This window comes from Mustela nigripes, chromosome 13, assembly GCF_022355385.1.
Source record: "Mustela nigripes isolate SB6536 chromosome 13, MUSNIG.SB6536, whole genome shotgun sequence".
Classification (NCBI taxonomy): Eukaryota; Metazoa; Chordata; class Mammalia; order Carnivora; family Mustelidae; genus Mustela; species Mustela nigripes.
In genome coordinates, this window is record NC_081569.1 from 8,579,765 (window position 1) to 8,598,095 (window position 18,331).

The window sequence follows — 18,331 nt, forward strand, 5'->3', positions numbered from 1 at the left end:
GTGAAGCTGTAGACGATCAGAGTTGCCAAGGACATGTTAGCATAGGGTATTTTTTTGTCATGCAAAATGCTCAGAGTCAACAATCCAGAGAGCAGGGGAACAGAAGAGACTAAACTTAGGTGTGCCTCAACACCTCTGACACCCAGCAGTGCATCCCTAAAGGTCTGACCATCCCAGAGCCGAGGCACAGGAGAACTTGAAGTCTCCAAAAGATGGTCCAGGTGAACTGACCTGGGTTCAAATGTCAACTTCTTCAAGAAGAAAGTTATACACAGTCGACCCTTGAACCTACGTTAGTCCAAATCCAAACCAGTTGGGTCTTTATGTCCTTGTTTCTCCAAGTACGGTCACCAACCTGGGAGCTTGTTAGAGATGCAGAAATTTGGGTCCTACCCCAGAATCTGCATTTTAACAAGACCCCTCCCCCCAAGGAATCTGTAGGCATACTTAGTGTGAGAAGCAGTGTTTTCTACCAAAACTTGAGGAAAGAAAGAAAATTAACACTCACACGGAACTCAGGTATGTTATAAAGGTCTACAATGCCCACAATTTCAGGAACCTGGATCACATGCTAGCATCTCACCAGGAGCAGCCCCAGCGCCAAAAGTCTGGATGCGCCTCCCCCCACCACTCCACTTTCCCCAGTCTTATATCACTTTCACATGATTTCATTTGCAAACCAATACAGAATTAAAATGAAAATGTGTTTTCTCTAGCTTATTTTGACAAGTCTGGTTTCATAATACTATTCAAACACCCAAAGGAACAATTTAAAAGGTAACAAGGGGAGGACAAGTTCAGCTGAAATCAGACCAGGGTAGCGGCACCTGTGTGGGTCAGTCGGTTAAGCTTCCAACTCTTGATTTCAGCTCAGGTCATAATCTCCGCACAAAGCAGAGTCTGCTTGAGATTCTCTCTCCCTCTCTCCTTCTGCGCCTCCCCCTACTTACTGCACATGCAGGCATGTTCTCTAAATACATAAATAGATAGATAAATAATCTTTTTTAAAAATTTTTAAAAAAATATGAAATCATACCAAATTAAGGGGTGGGCCAGACTGGCAAACAGAGTGAGCCTCATAATATCACTTGTCTAAATCAAGAATAGATAACCAGGGGCACCTGGGTGGCTCAGTGGGTGAAAGCCTCTGCCTTTGGCTTGGGTCATGATCCCAGGCTCCTGAGATTGAGCCCCTCTGCTCAGCAGGGAGCCTGCTTCCCTTCCTCTCTCTGCCTGCTTCTCTGCCTTTGTGATCTCTCTCTGTCAAATAAATAATAATCTTAAAAAAAAAGAATACATAACCAGTTAATTCACTTATCTACACAGCATTTGATCCCATATACAAGTGATTCCATAAAAATAGGTATCACTTCCACTGAAACAGTTAATACCAAGGTTGAGGTTTCTAAAGCTGTGTCTTGATATCAAGTATCTGGGAAGGATTTGTCAAACACATGCACATCAACAGCAAACCTTAGCCTCTGCCAACAGTTCTGAGACCAGCGGACCAACAACCCCCAGAATTCACCTATTACAACTGGCTCGCCTTTTGGACCACATCACATTACTTAACAGGTGTGAGTAAGAAGGATTTCTTTAATTTCTGAGATTTAAAATCCATTAACAGTCTTTGCCAAAAGGTGTGAGAGTGGGAAATTATAAAAGAAAAAAATTTAAAAACCAAGAGCTAATGATTATCTCCCTCATGTTTAAAAAGAAAAAAAAAATCCTTTAAAAAAATAAATTTAACACTCATTTCCTGACAAAGACAATCAAGAAAATAAGGATTGGGGTGCCTGGGTGGCTCAGTTGTTAAGCATCTGCCTTTGGCTCAGGTCATGATCCCGGGGTCCCGGGATCGAGCCCCTCACCAGGCTCCCTGCTCAGCAGGAAGCCTGCTTCTCCCTCTCCCACTCCCTCTGCTTGTGTTTCCTCTCTTGCTGTGTTTCTCTGTCAAATAGATAAATAACATCTTTAAAAAAAAATTTAAAAAAAAAGAAAAGAAGGATTGATGGACACTGCCTACTTGACAAGTTAGGATAAGGTATAAAGTTATATTCAAAAGAGAAAAGTATTGTATCAAAACATAGTCATTAATTCATCAAATATTTATCACAACATCTTCTACACGTCAGATACTACTCTTCTCCTGACGAATACGGCAGTGAACATGCCCTCCTAAGAATGTAGTCTAAGGGTTATCATCGAGGCGCAGCACAAGGCAGACATCGGGTACATCTTGTTCTGTTAATGTCTTAGCCCCAACTCAGCATGCTGATCAGCATGTGGTGGGGAACTCATCATCATCATCTAAGGAATAAATGAAACCCAACTCTCCATTTTACCGCTGTCAGAATCTTTCTTCTCTGGGCAGCCAATATCTAAATTAAAACTGTGACTTTTTTTTTTTTTCACTGTCAATTCAACAGATTTAATTATGGGATATTGATTTTTCCTATCATCTCTCTCTTGGCAGGGGCCTCTGTACTGCTGCTGTCTGCTTTGGATTAAAAGTCACTGTACTTTCCTTGTTCGGGAGAAACCTTTGATGAAAAAATTCCATGTAAAGCTCAAAACCATTACCACTGAGAAAAATAATTTTTTAAAAAAAATAAAATGGCTGTGGGAGTTCTATTCTCTTTTCCTAAATGCAAGAGTTGATGAAGAAGTTTAGAGCTGAGACCTCCCAAGGACGCTCAGAAATTAGGGTTCTTTAGTGGGCCAGGAGATTAAATAACACCCCAGGTTTCTCTTCCTGCATGGAAAGAATTCGTAGCTCTTTACTTTTTCTCTTTTTCTACGCCTCAGAGACTTATTTCAGTTTAAGGTCATTTTTCCTTATGGACCAGAAAGCAGACCATGCATTTACATCTCCCTGATGAGTTCATCAAGCCAAAAGTTATCTCCAGGGAATAACAACTCCTCCCTTCCCTGCTAGCTAGGAGAGGTAGCCAGAAAGGTGATTCTCTGTTTTCTCCAGAGGATGTCACTGTGTTTAACTCTGGTGTATAATAAAATCCAGATGAGTCTCTTGAGGCAAGGAAAACAGATGTAAAAAAATTATTTCTGCTGATTGGTCTTTATGGGTTCCTGGACCTAATTCTGACCTGGAGAGAAGGGAGCGTTTCCCCCAGACAAAACACCAAGCAATTCTCAGAAGGCCAGAAGGTATCTGAGAATTCACCTCAGTTCTGACACTACCTAGAGATAGCATCAGATTCCACAGTCCTACAAGATACCCCCCCACCCCCATGCCTCAGGCTTCCCTGTGCTTCTGACCTACCAGTTACAGACTGGAGGTTCCAATGACTTCCTCCTTAGGCTTGATTAATTTGCTACAGGGGCTCACAGAACTCAGAGAAACACTTGTGTTTACAAGTTTATTAAGGATATGATAAAGGATACAAATAAGACCCAGATGAAGAGACGTAGAGGGTAAGGTATGGAGAAAGGGCACAGAGCTTCCTGGCCTTCTCCAAGGCACCGCCCTCTCTAGCCTCCACAGGCTCACTAACCTGGAGGGTCAGCTAACAGTTCTGAGGCCAGTCGGCCAACAATCCCTGGAAATCTCTACGGAAGCTTCAAGGCAGGGTCATAATTAACTAAGTCTTTGCCCGTTGCCTGATTCAACCTTCAGCCCCTTTTCCCTCCACTGAGGTCTGGGGATAAGACTCTAAGTTACAATCCTCTAATCACATGACTGGTTCTCCTGGCAATCAGTCTCTGCCACTGAGTGGGGTCCAAAAGTCATGTCCATTAACATAACAAGATACGCTATAACAAGATATAGCCCATATCACAGGAAATTATCAGGGCTGTCGGAGCCAGAAACTCTGGACAAAAACCAAATACATATGAGAAACATATTTTGATCAACTGAATGACCAAACATGTACTTCTTATAAATCATGACTTCTTATAAGTCAGTTTCAGTAGCTGGGAAACATTAACTTTATCTCCTAAAAGCAATAGGATCACCAAGAACATCCTGGGTTAAAAGAAATGCGAGAGAACTATCTGGGAACACTGGAGTTCCTTTTCCTTGAAGTCCTGGCAAGAGAAAGTGGAGAAAGGAATGATAACACTTACAGTGCTGAAGAGAAAGTCAGAAAACAAATTTTATTTTAGTCTTGGCTTTGACACTTGTTACCATGCGATCTTAGGCAAGTTTCTTAATTTTGCTTGGCTCAGTCAAGTTAAAAGAAAAAAAAAAGATTAGGACACATGATCTCTATCCAAGGTGATTTTCTCCTTTAAAAACCTGTAATTTTAGAAAAAAAACTTTCAAAAGAAAAGAGAAAGAAAGAGGGAGCTACACAAGGGGGGAGGGGAGGAGGGAGGTGGGCTGTACAGTTTTATTTTTTTGAAACACAGATTCATAAGAAGAGAAATTGTCCAAGATTTATCACCTACCTGAATTGCAGCCATGGCCTCCCCACTGGCTTTCTCCTCTCCTATCTCTCATCATGTTTCTCTCCCAATTTGACATAATTCCAAAATGATATCCAAATTCTTTCAATGGCTTCCCATTACCTCAAAGAGGATGTGTAAACCACTTTGGCTGGCATTCAAGATCTACAAACTGGTTTCAGCTCACTAATCCAACTTAACCTCTTATTACCGCCCAACCGAAACCCACGGTGACAGGCAAGCCAGATTTCCTGGTTGTTCCCACAACACTTTGTGCTCGCCAACCCATTAAATCCTCTCAACTGCTCACAGAACCATGTCTGAAATCTGATTATTTTTTTCTCTTTTTTAGTCTAACCCTCTTTCAGAGAACTTCCCAAGCCCTGCCTCTTCCGTGAGTCTTAATTTGACTACTTCAATCCATAGCACTTACTCTAACCTCTGAAATCCCTTAGGAAAACAAAATGGTGAAGAGTTTATGGGTCTAGTCCCGGAAGTCGGACTGTTCATTCAAGTCTGGTTCTTACCCCTTACTATGTAAAGTTGGCCAAATAACTTACTTCACTTAATGAAAGACTCCTCAATGTCAGGTAAGAAATGACCCTGACTCTCAATCTTTACCTGAGGATAAAATTAGTAGATAACTCACAGGGTTTTCTTTCCTTTTTTCCTCAGAATTAAGTGATGTGACGCATGGAAGACACTTAGCACGAAATGGTTAGTACACATTTCCTGATCAATAAATATTTGGATTTTTAAGAGCAATTCTTCATAGCATTCATATTTGCATCACCATCAAATACTGTCCTAAGCTTTCACTTAAGTGAAGGACGTATATACATTATAAATCGCTGGAGGAAAAACCAATTTGTATGTTTATTGAATGTGCTGCAGTCCTTAACATCACGCCCTACATTTAATGACTCTCTATAACTACTTGTTATATAAAAGCTTAGAGACAAATTAGACCATCAATAGAGGAATTTTTTTTTTCTTTTTTGAGACTCTCACTATAGCATACAAGGAAAATTAAAATAAAAGAGAAAAAAAAGTTGTATTTATCACTTCATCCCCCAAAAGCTTCCGTTTCACACCTGAAGAGACAGTGTAGGCGTACATAACTATCCTGCATCACATGATTACCAGCAAGAACTTGACCCCTGGTCTTTCACCAAATTGAACATAGGTGGTTTAGAAGTCTGGAAATTTCTTTACCCAAAACACAATCTTCTAATATCTTCTTTTTGTCTCCTTTGCTATCTTCATTCTCTGTTGACATACTCTGTACCATTTTCTTTTCTTTTTCGTTTTCTTTTTTTTTTTTTTAAGATTTATTTATTTATTTATTTGCCAGAAAGAGAGTGCGGGAGAGAAAGAGAGCAAGAGTATAAGCAGGAGGGAGCAGCAGGCAGAGGGAGAAGCAGGCTCCCTGCTGAGCAAGGAGCCTGATGTGGGTCTGGATCCCAGAACCCTGGGATCATGACCTGAAGGCAGACCACAGATGCCTAACCAACTGAGCCACCCAGGAGTCCCTGCAAACCACTTCTTGCAGGAAAGGTCTTGCGTTGGCTTTAATCTTATCCATTCCTTGCAGCCCATTTGGATTCTTCCGCTGAACTTCTCTCTCTCTCTCTCTCTCACACACACACACACAAACACACACACAATTTCAGGATGCTAAAAAAGAAAAAAAGCAAAGGAACTGCTTACTAGGTTTCATAACCAAAGAGGGAGTAGGACTACCTTCTCTCTGTTCTAGAAACGAGCTCCCCCATTCCTTTGGTCGCTCTGACCAAAACCAAATATCTTCTAGTGACCTCCCATATTCAATGCCTCCCTATTTCAGACCGTCATCTCATTTGCCAGCCAACCTCACATGCTCTGTCTTCAAAATATACACAGAAACCAAGTACAGCTCACCACCTTCGCTGTCACTGCCCTGCCACAATCGCCTCTTACTTACACCACTACAAAAGCCCAACTATTTCTGTTTTTTTTTTTTTTAATTGGGGCAATACTGTATATAATTTCAATCCTCCATTTTACTTAATATCTTTTTTTTTAAGATTTTATTTATTTTTTTTTTGCAGACAGAGGTCACAAGTAGGCAGAGAGGCAGGCAGAGAGAGAGGAGGAAGCAGGCTCCCTGCTGAGCAGAGAGCCTGATATGGGACTCAATCCCAGGATCCTGGGATCATGACCTGAGCCAAAGGCAGAGGCTTTAACCCACTGAGTGACCCAGGTGCCCCCAACTATTTCCGGTTTTGATCACGCCAATCCCCCGTCCTCATCATCTAGTCTGCATACAACTGCCTGAGACCCTTGTGATTTCTTTTCTTTTTTTTAAGATTTTGTTTATTTATTTGACACAGAGAGAGAGAGAGAGATCACAAGTAGGCAGAGAGTCAGGCAGAGAGAGAGGCAGAAGCAGGCTCCCTGCTGAGCAGAAAGCCTGATGCAGGGCTTGATCCCAGGACCCTGAGATCATGACCTGGGCCGAAGGCAGAGGCTTAACCCACTGAGCCACCCAGGTGTCCCCCCTTGTGATTTCTCTGCTCAAAACCCTCCAGTGGCTTCCAAACTCATTCTGAAGGGCACCCGCCCCAGAAGGCCTACTCTCATCTTTCACTGTGTTTTCCCCTCCTGGGGCTCAGGGGCTCCCTTCACTCAACCCACACTAGCTTCTCTGTGCTCAGGGCACACTTCACCCTCAGGTTTGCATTTGCTATTCCATCTACCTGATAGTCTCTTTTCCCAGATATGCATGACTTTTTCTCTCAGATTGGTGCACAAATATCATGCTATCAGAGATCATCTTTCTCTCCCACCCCCACAATGCCCCTCCACCCAACCCTGTTACTCTCTGTTCTCATTTACTTCATTTTCATCACTGCATTTACCACTCTCTGCCATCCTAGTCTGTAATCCCCTCTAGTTGACTTTGTGTTCAGTCTTCCCACTAGAGGATAGGTTCAGTGATGACATGGAACTTACAACTACTGTATCCTCAGCACTAAGAAGAATTGCTGGAACATGGCAGGCACATAATTGATAGTGAATGAATAAAAGAATGAGTGAATGAATGAATGAATGAATGAATTTAAAAAAAAAAAAAAGGAATGAATTCTCTTATCTCTAGTTCCTGGGAAGCATAGGTGTATGGTCAGAGCACATTTAACTTTCAGAAAGGGTATGACTGAGTATGGATATAGTATGAATGGCTCCTCCCTGACACGGTCAGATCCCTATCTTTTAACTGATGAAGAAGTAAGCTCAATCCTTTCCAATGGCCTAGCTCCCTCAGAAGTAAGGGGTGCTTTAGCTTATCTTCACTAAGACCCAGAATAAAATCAGACAGATTTATCATTAGCAGCTTGGTTCCATTATTTTATCCAGGGAATCATCTCATCAATATGAGAAATCAAAACATCCTTCTAGCTAGGTCTTACAGACCAGAAAAAAAAAATTATCTTTGATCTCCTGTGTATTTTCAACTAAAATATACACTTCAGTCTAAACATATTTAATATAACTTTTACATCTATCAAAGAGAATAATTGTCAAAGTTATAGTTCACAGGAAAATTCTCCTCTATAAGATAATATCTGCTTTCTTCTTCCTTGCTCCTCCTTTAAAGTAAGAAAATCGTTCCCCCCACAAAAAAAAAAATTAGGTAATGAAATGTACACATTTATTCATTCAGTGCCAATCCCTTTATCCGAAAGCCAGAAGCAGTCCTTCAGACACCATGGCCCCCTTCCTTCCCCAAGATATAGACTGGGTATCCACAATTACAGGAAGGTGTTGTTTTCTCCTTTCACTCTGTCATCTGTTCTAAATTTACATTTCACTGGTCTCTGACAAGGATAGTGCAGCAGATGGCAAATGAAATCTAATTAGTGGTATCTTATAAGTTGTGTCAAGACTCTTCAATAAGGTAGTTTTGTTGAGAAGCCACTGCATGAGTGTTAGCTCTGTCCCCTGATTTTAAGCAAAAGGAATCAGAAGCACTGGTCTTTATTATACCTAGTTCAGAGCTTGCCAAGTGGAAAGAGCCTTTTTCCCAGGAGCATTTGTCAAAAACAATCAGAGACAATTGTTGAACATCACAGATACCTGAGGCAGGGGAGAGCAGTTGGCAAACAATGAACCACGAGAAATGAAACTGAAAGTTGGGGAAGAAAAGTTTGTAAGGGGATGTAAAATGCTCTCACCTATTCCTTAGAGTATAAATGCACTGGATTACACGCACACCTAGCCTATGTGCATGTCCGTGCTCAAGAAGGACCTGAGAAGGCCCTGGGCTCTCACCTGTGATTAAATGTGAAGCTCTGACAAGCAGGAAGTAAAGACTAAGGCAGATATACATATCTGCCTGACTGAGTGTTGAAGGCATGCCCCCTACAGGCTCACATGCTCCCCAGCAGAGGCTATGGGACTCATCAGTTCCAGGCAACCAAGAAAATCTCTACCTAATAATTAAATCGATCATGAAGCTAGCCAAGCAGAAACTTCAGTGACTACACATGACAAATAATATAGACTTTAGAGACTTGGTTCGACAAAGTTACTAAACAAACAGCAAGCTGGTAGAGGGGAAGGGCCTAATTTATAGAACTGTTAACACTATGCAATTTAAAATGTCTACTTTTCAGCCAAAAAATTACTAGACATGACAGAAAAAAAAAAAAAAAAAAAGACCCATACCTAGGAAATAAAGCAGCAAACAGAAACTCCCTGTGTAAGCTCAGATACTGGACTTATTGACAAAGATTTAAATCTGCTACTGTAAAAAAATGTTCAAGGAACAAAAGAAAACAAGGTCTGAAAAACTAAAGGAAATTATGAAAGCCATGTTTCCGTGCATAGATATTATCAATAATGAGATAAAAATTACATGAAATTACCACGTAGATATTCTGGGGTTGAAAAGTACAGTAACCGAAATGACAAAGTCACTAGAGGTATTCAGCAGAAGACCTGAGCAGACAAAAGAAAGAGCCAATGAGCGTGAAGATAATTCAGTTGGGATTATCCAGTCTCAGGAACAGAAAGGAAAAAACAAAAAAACAAAAAAACTATTAACAGTCTCAGATACTGTTAAGGACACCACCAAGTATACCAACATGCACCTAACAGGAGTCACAGAAAGAGATGAAAGAGAGGGACAAAGAAACAGAAAGAATAGTTGAAGAAATAATGACCAAACACTTCCTGTATTTGATGGAAAGCGTTAATCTACAGGCCTAAGAAGGTCATCAAACCCCAGGACAGATAACTCAGGGTGCAGTTAGACACATAATAATCAAAATGTTAAAAGACAAAAAAAAAAGAAGAAGAAGAAGAAGAAAGAAAGAAAAAAAACAATAGATGGAGGCCTGGGTGGCTCAGCCAGTTAAGCATCTGCCCTTGGCTCAGGTCATGATCCCAGAGTCCTTAGAGCTCTGCTTGGTGGGGAGCCTGTTTCTCCCTCTCCCTCTGCCTGCCACTCCCCCGTTTGTGCTCTCTCTCTATCAAATAAATAAATAAAATCTTAAAAGAAAATCTCAATAGAGAAGTAACTAATCTTATACAAGAGATCGACAGTGAGATTAAAAACTAATATCTCGTTAGAAACATTGGAGGCCTAATGATGTACTATATGTTGATTAATTGAACATAATAATAAAAAAATTTAAAAAAAAAAGAAAGAAAGAAACATTGGAGGCCAGAAGGTCATAAAAGAACATATTGGAAGTATTGAAAGAATAAGACTGCCAACTGAGAATCATATCTAGGAAAACAATCCTTTAAAAAATGAAGGAGAGGGATGCCTGGGTGGCTCAGTTGGTTAAGCAGCTGCCTTCGGCTCAGGTCATGATCCCAGCGTCCTGGGATCGAGTCCCATATCAGGCTCCTTGCTCGGCAGGGAGCCTGCTTCTCCCTCTGCCTCTGTCTGCCATTCTGTCTGCCTGTGCTCGCTTGCTCTCCCTCTCTCTCTCTGACAAATAAATAAAATCTTTAAAAAAAAAAATGAAGGAGAAACCTGATGATTCTCAGATCTGTACCCCTGGGGCAAATAATACATTATATGTTAATAAAAATAGCTTTTAAAAATGAAGGAGAAATTAAGAAGATTCCAGATAAACAAAAGTAGAGAGTTCATTACTAACTGCTCGGTCTTACAAAAAAATCTAAAGGAAGACTTTCAGGCTGAAATGAAAGCAGATTAGACAATAATGAGAATACACATGAAAAAAATAAAGGCACCGACAAAGGTAACTACATAGGTAAATATAAAAGACAGCATAAACATTTTTATTATAACTTTTTCTCCACCTGATTTAAAAATCAACCACGTCAGGAGTAGTTATAAATTGTGTTGATGTGTGTACAATATATAAAGGTATAATTTGCATGATAGCACAAAGGAAGAAAGAGGAAATGAAGCTATATAAGAACACATTTTTGTATGCTATTGCATTAATATGACCTAGATCTTTATAAATAAACACATTAATTGCAATCCCCAAGGAAAATTCTTAGAAAAGAATTATATATAGGCATATTAATTTAAATGACATATTAAAAAATACTTATTAATGCAAAAGGGGGCAGTACTGGAAGTATAGAAGAATAACACAAAAAAGGGACATAGAAATATAGGAAACAAAAAAAAAAAACAAAAAAAGAAATATAGGAAACAAATAACAAAATGGCAGCTATAAATCTTCCCTGATCAATAATTACATTAAATATAAATTAATTAAACCATTCAATCTAAAGATAGAGATGTACAGAATGGATTTTTAAAATAATTTTTTGAAGATTTTATTTATTTGACAGAGAGAGACACAGCGAGAGAGAAAACACAAGCAGGAGGAGTGGGAGAGGGAGAAGCAGGCTTCCTGCCTAGCAGAGAGCCCAATGGGAGGCGCGATCCCAGGACCCTGGGTTCATGAGGTAAACCGAAGGCAGACTCTTAATGACTGAGCCACCCAAGTGCCCCAAGAATGGATTTTTAAAAAATAAGTGTTACAGCTATAAGCTGTCAACAACAAATATATTTTGTATTCAAAGATACAATGGATTAAAAGTAAAAGGATGGAAAAAAATATACCATACAAACAGCCATTATAAGAGATTGAGGGCTAGTATCAGACAAAATAGACTTTAAGCCAAAAAGTTTTGCAAGAGTCAAAAAAGGTTATTATAAAACAGTGAAGAATCAGTTCATTAAGGAGTTATAACAACCATCAACATATGTACTGGTAACGGCAGCCATAATATATGAAGTCGAAACTGACAGAAACAAAGTGAGAAATAGACAATTCAAGCATAATAGTTGCAGACTTCAATTCCTCACTTTCGGTAATTAATGGACAACTATGTTGAAGATAAACAAGAAAAGATAAGACTTGCCTAGCACTGTAAACCATTTAGACTAACACAACTACTGAACACTTAGTCCAAAAACAGAAAAATGTACATTCTTCTCTAATGCATATGGAGTATACTCCAAGAAAATAACCATATCTGAACCATGGCTAGACGCTCAAGGTCCTGAAAACGTCACTTACAGATTCCTTAGAGACTTACATTATCCCTAACCCCCACTAAATGAAAAAATATAATCAGTCATTCCTTAAAATCCCAGTGCCCAATCCTGTCCCTGTGCTGTATAGAGAAAGTACCTTTTGCACCAGAAAAAAAAAAAAAAAAGTCTCAATAAATGTAAAAGATTTAAAATCACACAAGGTAATTTCTGTGATCCAAAGCAAATGAAATTAGAAATCAATAACAAAGATAACCTTAAGAAATTCACAAATATGTGGAAAATAAACAGTGTATCACTAAAGAATCAATGGGTCAAAGCAGAAATCATAAGGGAAATTAGGAAACTTTTTGAGAGCATTGCAAAGAAAACACAATGTATCAAAAGTATGGGACACAGCAAAAGCAGTGCTTAGAGGAAAATATATAGTTACAAGTACCTGTATTACAAAAGACCTCAAAGCAACAACCCAACTTCCACCTTAAGAAACTAGGGGGAAGGGGCGCCTGTGTGGCTCAGTGGGTTAAGCCTCTGCCTTTGGCTCACATCATGATCTTGGGGTCCTGGGATCAAGCCCTGCATCAGGCTCTCTGCTCAGTGGGGAGACTGCCTCCTTCTCTCTCTCTGCCTGCCTCTCTGTCTACTTGTGATCTCTGTGAAATAAATAAATAAAATCTTAAAAAAAAAAAGAAAGAAAGAAAGAGAGAAAGAAGCTGGGGGAATAAAGAGGAAATTAAACTCAAAGCAAGTAGAAGGGAGAAAAAAAAAACAGAAATCAATGAAATAAACAATAGAAAAATAAGAGATAACTCCAAATGAAGTAAAACCTGGGTCTTGGAAAATTTATAAACTTTCAACTAAACTGACAGAATAAGAGAAAAGACATCGATGGTTAAAATAAGGGACGAAAGAGAGAACATGAATATTACAGAAGCTAAAGGGTTTAAAAGAAAATACCACAAACAGGGGCGCCTGGGTGGCTCAGTGGGTTAAAGCCTCTGCCTTCGGCTCATGTCATGATCTCAGATCTCAGGATCCTGGGATCGAGCCCCACATCAGGCTCCCTGCTCAGCGAGGAACCTGCTTCCTCCTCTCTCTCTGCCTGCCTTTCTGCCTACTTGTGATCTGTCAAATAAATAAATAAAATCTTAAAAAAATAAAAAGAAAAGAAAATAGCACAAACAATTGTACAACAACAAATTAGAAAATCTAAAGAAGTCAGGGCCTGGGTGGCTCAGTCAGTTAAGTGTCAACTCGTGATTTTTGGCTCGGGTCATGATCTTGGGGTGGTGAGATCAAGCCCTGTGTGGTGCACTGCCTTCAGCACAAAGGCACCTTGAGATTCCTTCTGCGCCGCCCCTGCTCACTCGTCCTCCCTCTCTCAAATAAATAAATAAATAAATATCTTTAAAAAAAGAAGAGCTAAAGGAAGTATAGATTTTATTTAAAAAGACACAAACTACTACATTAGATTCACAGAGAAACAGGGAATTGGAACATAACTATAACAGACTGAATTAATAGTAAAAAATGTGTTTTTTTTTTTCCAATGGTTCCACAAAAGAAAGCGCAGGACCATATGACTTCACTGGTAAATGCTACTCAACTTTTAAGAATTAAAATCAATTTTTCACAAACTCTTCCAAAATATAAAAGGAGAAAAAACACTTTCCAACTCCTTCTGTAAGTCTAGTACTAACATTAGTACCAAAACCAAAGATATCACAGAAAAGAAAACCGAAGATCAATATTCTCTAGAAATGTAGATCTTAATATCCTCCACAACATAACTGTCAAACCAAATTCAACAATGTATGAAAATGATTATACATGGTGTTCACAAGCAAGTGGGATTTGTTCTAGAATTGGAAAGTCTGTTCAATGTGAAAATCAATGCACATTGAAAATCAATCAATGTAATATACTGTATTAATAGAATAAAGGACAAAAACACACATTATCATCTCAGTACATGCAGGAAACCATTTTTACAAAGGGCAATACGCTTTCATGATAGAAAACATGAAAAAGTAAACTATGAATAGAAGAGAAATGCTTCAACCTAACAAAGGATATCTATGAAAAACCCACAGTTGTCATTAGACTTAATGGTGAAAGGTTAAAACTTTTTCCCCAAGACCTAGAATGAACCAAGAGTGACTGCTCTCACCACATGTCCTCAACATCAAACTGGGTATGTTAGTCAGAAAAATCGGGTACGAAATGAAATAAAAAGCATCCAGAGTAGAAAGTGAGAAATAATCTATCCTTATTGGCAGATGAATAATGCTGTATATAGAAAATTCTCAAGAACCTATAAAAAAAACACTAGAACTGATAAATACATTCAGAAATAATGCAGGATACAAGATCAAAGTGGAAACATGAACTACATTTCTGTATATTAAGCAATAAACCTGAAAATAAAATTTAAAAATAATTCAACTTATGGGGCACCTGGGTGGTTCAGTGGGCTAAAGCCTCTGTCTTTGGCTCAGGTCATGATCCCAGGGTCCTGGGATCGAGCCCCACATTAGGCTCTCTGCTCAACAGGGAGCCTGCTTCCTCCTCTCTCTCTGCCTGCCTTTCTGCCTACTTGTGATTTCTGCCTGTCAAATAAATAAATAAAATCTTTAAAAAAATTCAACTTATAATAGCATCAAAAAGAGTAAAATACTTTGGAATCAATTTAATCTAGAAAATGCAAGAATTGTACACTAAAAACTACAAAAAATTATTGAAATTAAAGGACACCTAAATAATGGAAATATCTCCTGCTCATAAATTTGAAGACTTTAATAGAGTTAAAATGGCAATTCTTCCCATGTTGACCCCAAAATTCAACACAATCTCTATCAAAACTTTAGGCAACTTTCCCCCCTCCCCGCCCCCAGAACTCGATGACCTGAACTTAAAATTCTTATGGCCATACATGGGACACAGACTAGACAAACAATCTTGAAAAAGAGAACAAAGTTGAAGAATTCCTATTTCCAAATTTTAAAGTCTACTACAAAGATAGTTATTAAGATAGCACGGAACTGGTTATAAGGACAGACATACAGCTCAAGGGATATGGAACTGAGCATCCAGAAATAACCATCACATTTTTTGGTCAGTTGATTTACTACAAAGGTGCCAAGACAATTCAAGGAGGAATGAATAGTCTTTTCAATAAATGGTGCTAGGAAAACTTAATATCCTCATGTAAAGGAATGAATTTGGATCCTCATTGCAAATCGTACAAGTCTGAATGGATCCTCAGCCTAAACATTAAGAGTAAAATTATTAAATTCCTAGAAAGAAACACAGAATCACATCTTTGAGACCTTGGATTAAGCAATGGTTTCACAGATATGGCACCAAGAGCTAAAGTGACAAAAGAAAAAAAAAGTAGATAATTGGATTCCATCACAATTAAAAACTCTTGGGCATCAAAGGACACCTTAAGAAAGTGAAAGACATCCCACAGAATGGAAGAATATATTTACAAATCACATACCTGACAACCCAATTAAAAACTAGGCAAATTAGGATAGACATTTCTCCAAAAAAGACATACAAATGAGCAATAAAGCACATGAAAATATGGTCAACATCATTAGGTAAATGCAAATCAAAACCATAATAAGATACCACTTCACACCCACTAGAATGGCTAACACAAAACAGAAAATAATAGAGAATGTGGATAAATTGAAAATCTTGTGCATTCTCACGGAATACAAAATGGTTCGGCTATTTTGGAGTAGTTTTGCAGTCCCTTAAAATGTCAAGGATAGAGTACCCCTATGACCCAAGAGCGTCTCTGAGGGACCCGAGAAAAGTGAAAAACAAATGTTCGCATAAAGTCTTATACGTGGATGTTCATAGCAGCATTACTCACAGCAACCAAAAAAGTAGAAACAAGTCAAATGTCTATCAACTGATGAATAAACAAATGTGGTATGCCCATTCAATGAATATTATTGTCATCATTAAGTCAAACATGCAACTTGGATGAACTTTGAAAACACTACGCTAAGTCAAAGATGCCAGGTATAAAGAACAATGTATCATATACACTATTTTTATGAAATGTCCAGAACAGGCAAATTCATAGAGACAAAATACATTAGTGATTTCCAGGGACTGTGAGGACGGGAGAATTGGGAATGGCTACTAATGGGCATAGCACTTCCACTGGGGGAATGAAATGTACTGAAATAAGATAGTGGTGATGATTTTATCACTTTGTGAATATGTATTTTTAAAATATTTTCTTTCTTTCTTTATTTATTTGAAAGACAGAGAAAGTGGGAGCATGGGGAGGGGCAGAGGGAGAAGGAGAAACAGGCTCCCTCCTGAGCCCACGGAACCTGGAAGTGATGACCTGAGCTGTTGTCAGATGCTCAATGGACTGAGACACCCCTGCTTGGTGAATATATTAAAAACCACTTAGTTACACTCTTGAAATGGCTGAACTGCATAGTATGTGCATTATACCCCAATTTTAAAATGCAATCCCTAAAATTTGTGGAAAAAAAAAACACATTACATTTTACAGAGACTCCATCAATTAGCCCCCTAACTACTGAGGTTTTACTCTATCAGCATTTGTCTACTTATTATTTACATACTGAAACGTGGAATAAGCGGTCTTCAAATTTTTTTTATACCTCAACTTTCCTATTTATTAATCATCTATCTGGAAATGAAGTGTAGAACAGCCTTAAAAATAACGTTAGAAATTCTGAAGCCACACAGCTTGCTTTCCAAAATCTTCCACATATACCAAATCACAGCAATGATACATTAACATACATCTAACCTACTAAATATACTTATGTAGGAACTACATTAATTTTATATATCTTGATTCCACTTGTTTATCAAGGATCTTGCTTAAATTATATCAGGTGTTTTGACTTGTCCTCAACGTTTGTTTTTTTTTTTAAGATTTTATTTATTTATTTGAGGGAGAGAGAGAAAGAGAAACAGAGACAGACCATGAGCATGGGGGAGGAGGCAAAAGTAGAGGGACAAGCACACTTCTCTGGAGCAGGGAGGTTGGCACAGGGCTCGATCCCAGGACCCTGAGACCATGACCTGAGCCGAAGGCAGAGGCTTAACCCACTGAGCCACCTAGCACCCGTGTCCTCAACTTTCTTACCCACAGCATGAATCTCCAACTTCTATTTTGAGGTCAAGCGTAAGATGTCAGTAAATTATCTACAAGGTAATGGACATCAGCAAACCCTGAGACAGAGACAAAACCTCCTTCCACAAATGTGGCATGAAAGGCACTTCCATCAGCTGGCACCATAAAGCTCTGAAGTCCTACCTATAGGATGGATGTTTGTCTGTTCTTCAAGAGAAGAAAACAGTAGTACTAGCTGTCCATTCTTTCTGACCAGTCAGCAATGACTACCCACGCTGCGGTTACTTGACTTTCTCGCATAAAAATAGCTCAGAGTGAAAACTGACAAGCTCTTTAGATAACCAAAGGAGTCACACCTGAAAAGCTGCTAGATATTAGCAGAGTACATCCTTGATGCTATAATACAATGTTAATTAATTTGATCTTTCTGAAGGGGAAGCAGTATTCCCCTATTCCCCACCATTTACATAACAATTCAATGTTTCAGCTGCAGACTTGAAACTTGGGTCTCCTGGCTGCTAAGCAGGTCACTACTTTCACTGAACACCTTGTGGACAGTTTAAGATGGCAAAATGATTTATTTACCACTTTAGCTTCCTTTAATGCATTTAAAAATGCACAATTACCTACGAGCTAATCTGAAGCTCGAAACCTCATTCCATGGGGCACCTGGCTGGCTCAGTGGGTAGAGCACAGAACTCTTGATCTTGGGTCATGAGTTCGAGCCCCACGTTGGCCACAGAGTTTACTTTAAAACACACATACACACTTCATTCTATAAATCTAGTTGAGAACTAAACTGTAAGTACCAATTAGTGGAGGTTGGAGGTTGCATTCTTTGTTTATTCCACAATAAATAAACCTATTCAATGTACATTCCTTCTTTTTAGTCTGAATTAGCACCCTTTAAAGCTCTTACGGGCAGACCTGCTCTTGGATCTTTCCCTCGATTTTGAAATATCCCTTTGTAGCTTTGAGCAGTGGCAGTATCGTAGCCAATGAGGTTTATCCAAGGCGCAATTACTGCTAATTGAAAATATCCCTTTGTGTAATCAGAGCTTCATGCTTCTATTTCACTTGGTTCCAAGTGTGCAGTCACAGACTCTCACCTTTGTCAAACCTATACCATTCCTCTTTCCTGCCACAATTCCCAGGCCTCCTGGTTCTTTCAGGACAGAACAGACAATATTCAGAATTAACAATGGCGACTCTTTCTACTCTAGGCAGAAGCAGTCATTCATCCTTTT

The 18,331-nt window shown here is 39.0% G+C and overlaps 1 protein-coding gene and 1 pseudogene across 1 annotated transcript in view; one reads left to right on the forward strand and one right to left on the reverse strand.

The window, feature by feature from the left end:
- The window catches only part of AGBL1 (AGBL carboxypeptidase 1), a 661,016-nt gene that overhangs the window by 355,082 nt on the left and 287,603 nt on the right, over nt 1–18,331 (reverse strand). The window lies entirely within an intron of this gene.
- Nucleotides 18,054–18,130, forward strand: LOC132000378 (U4 spliceosomal RNA; annotated as a pseudogene).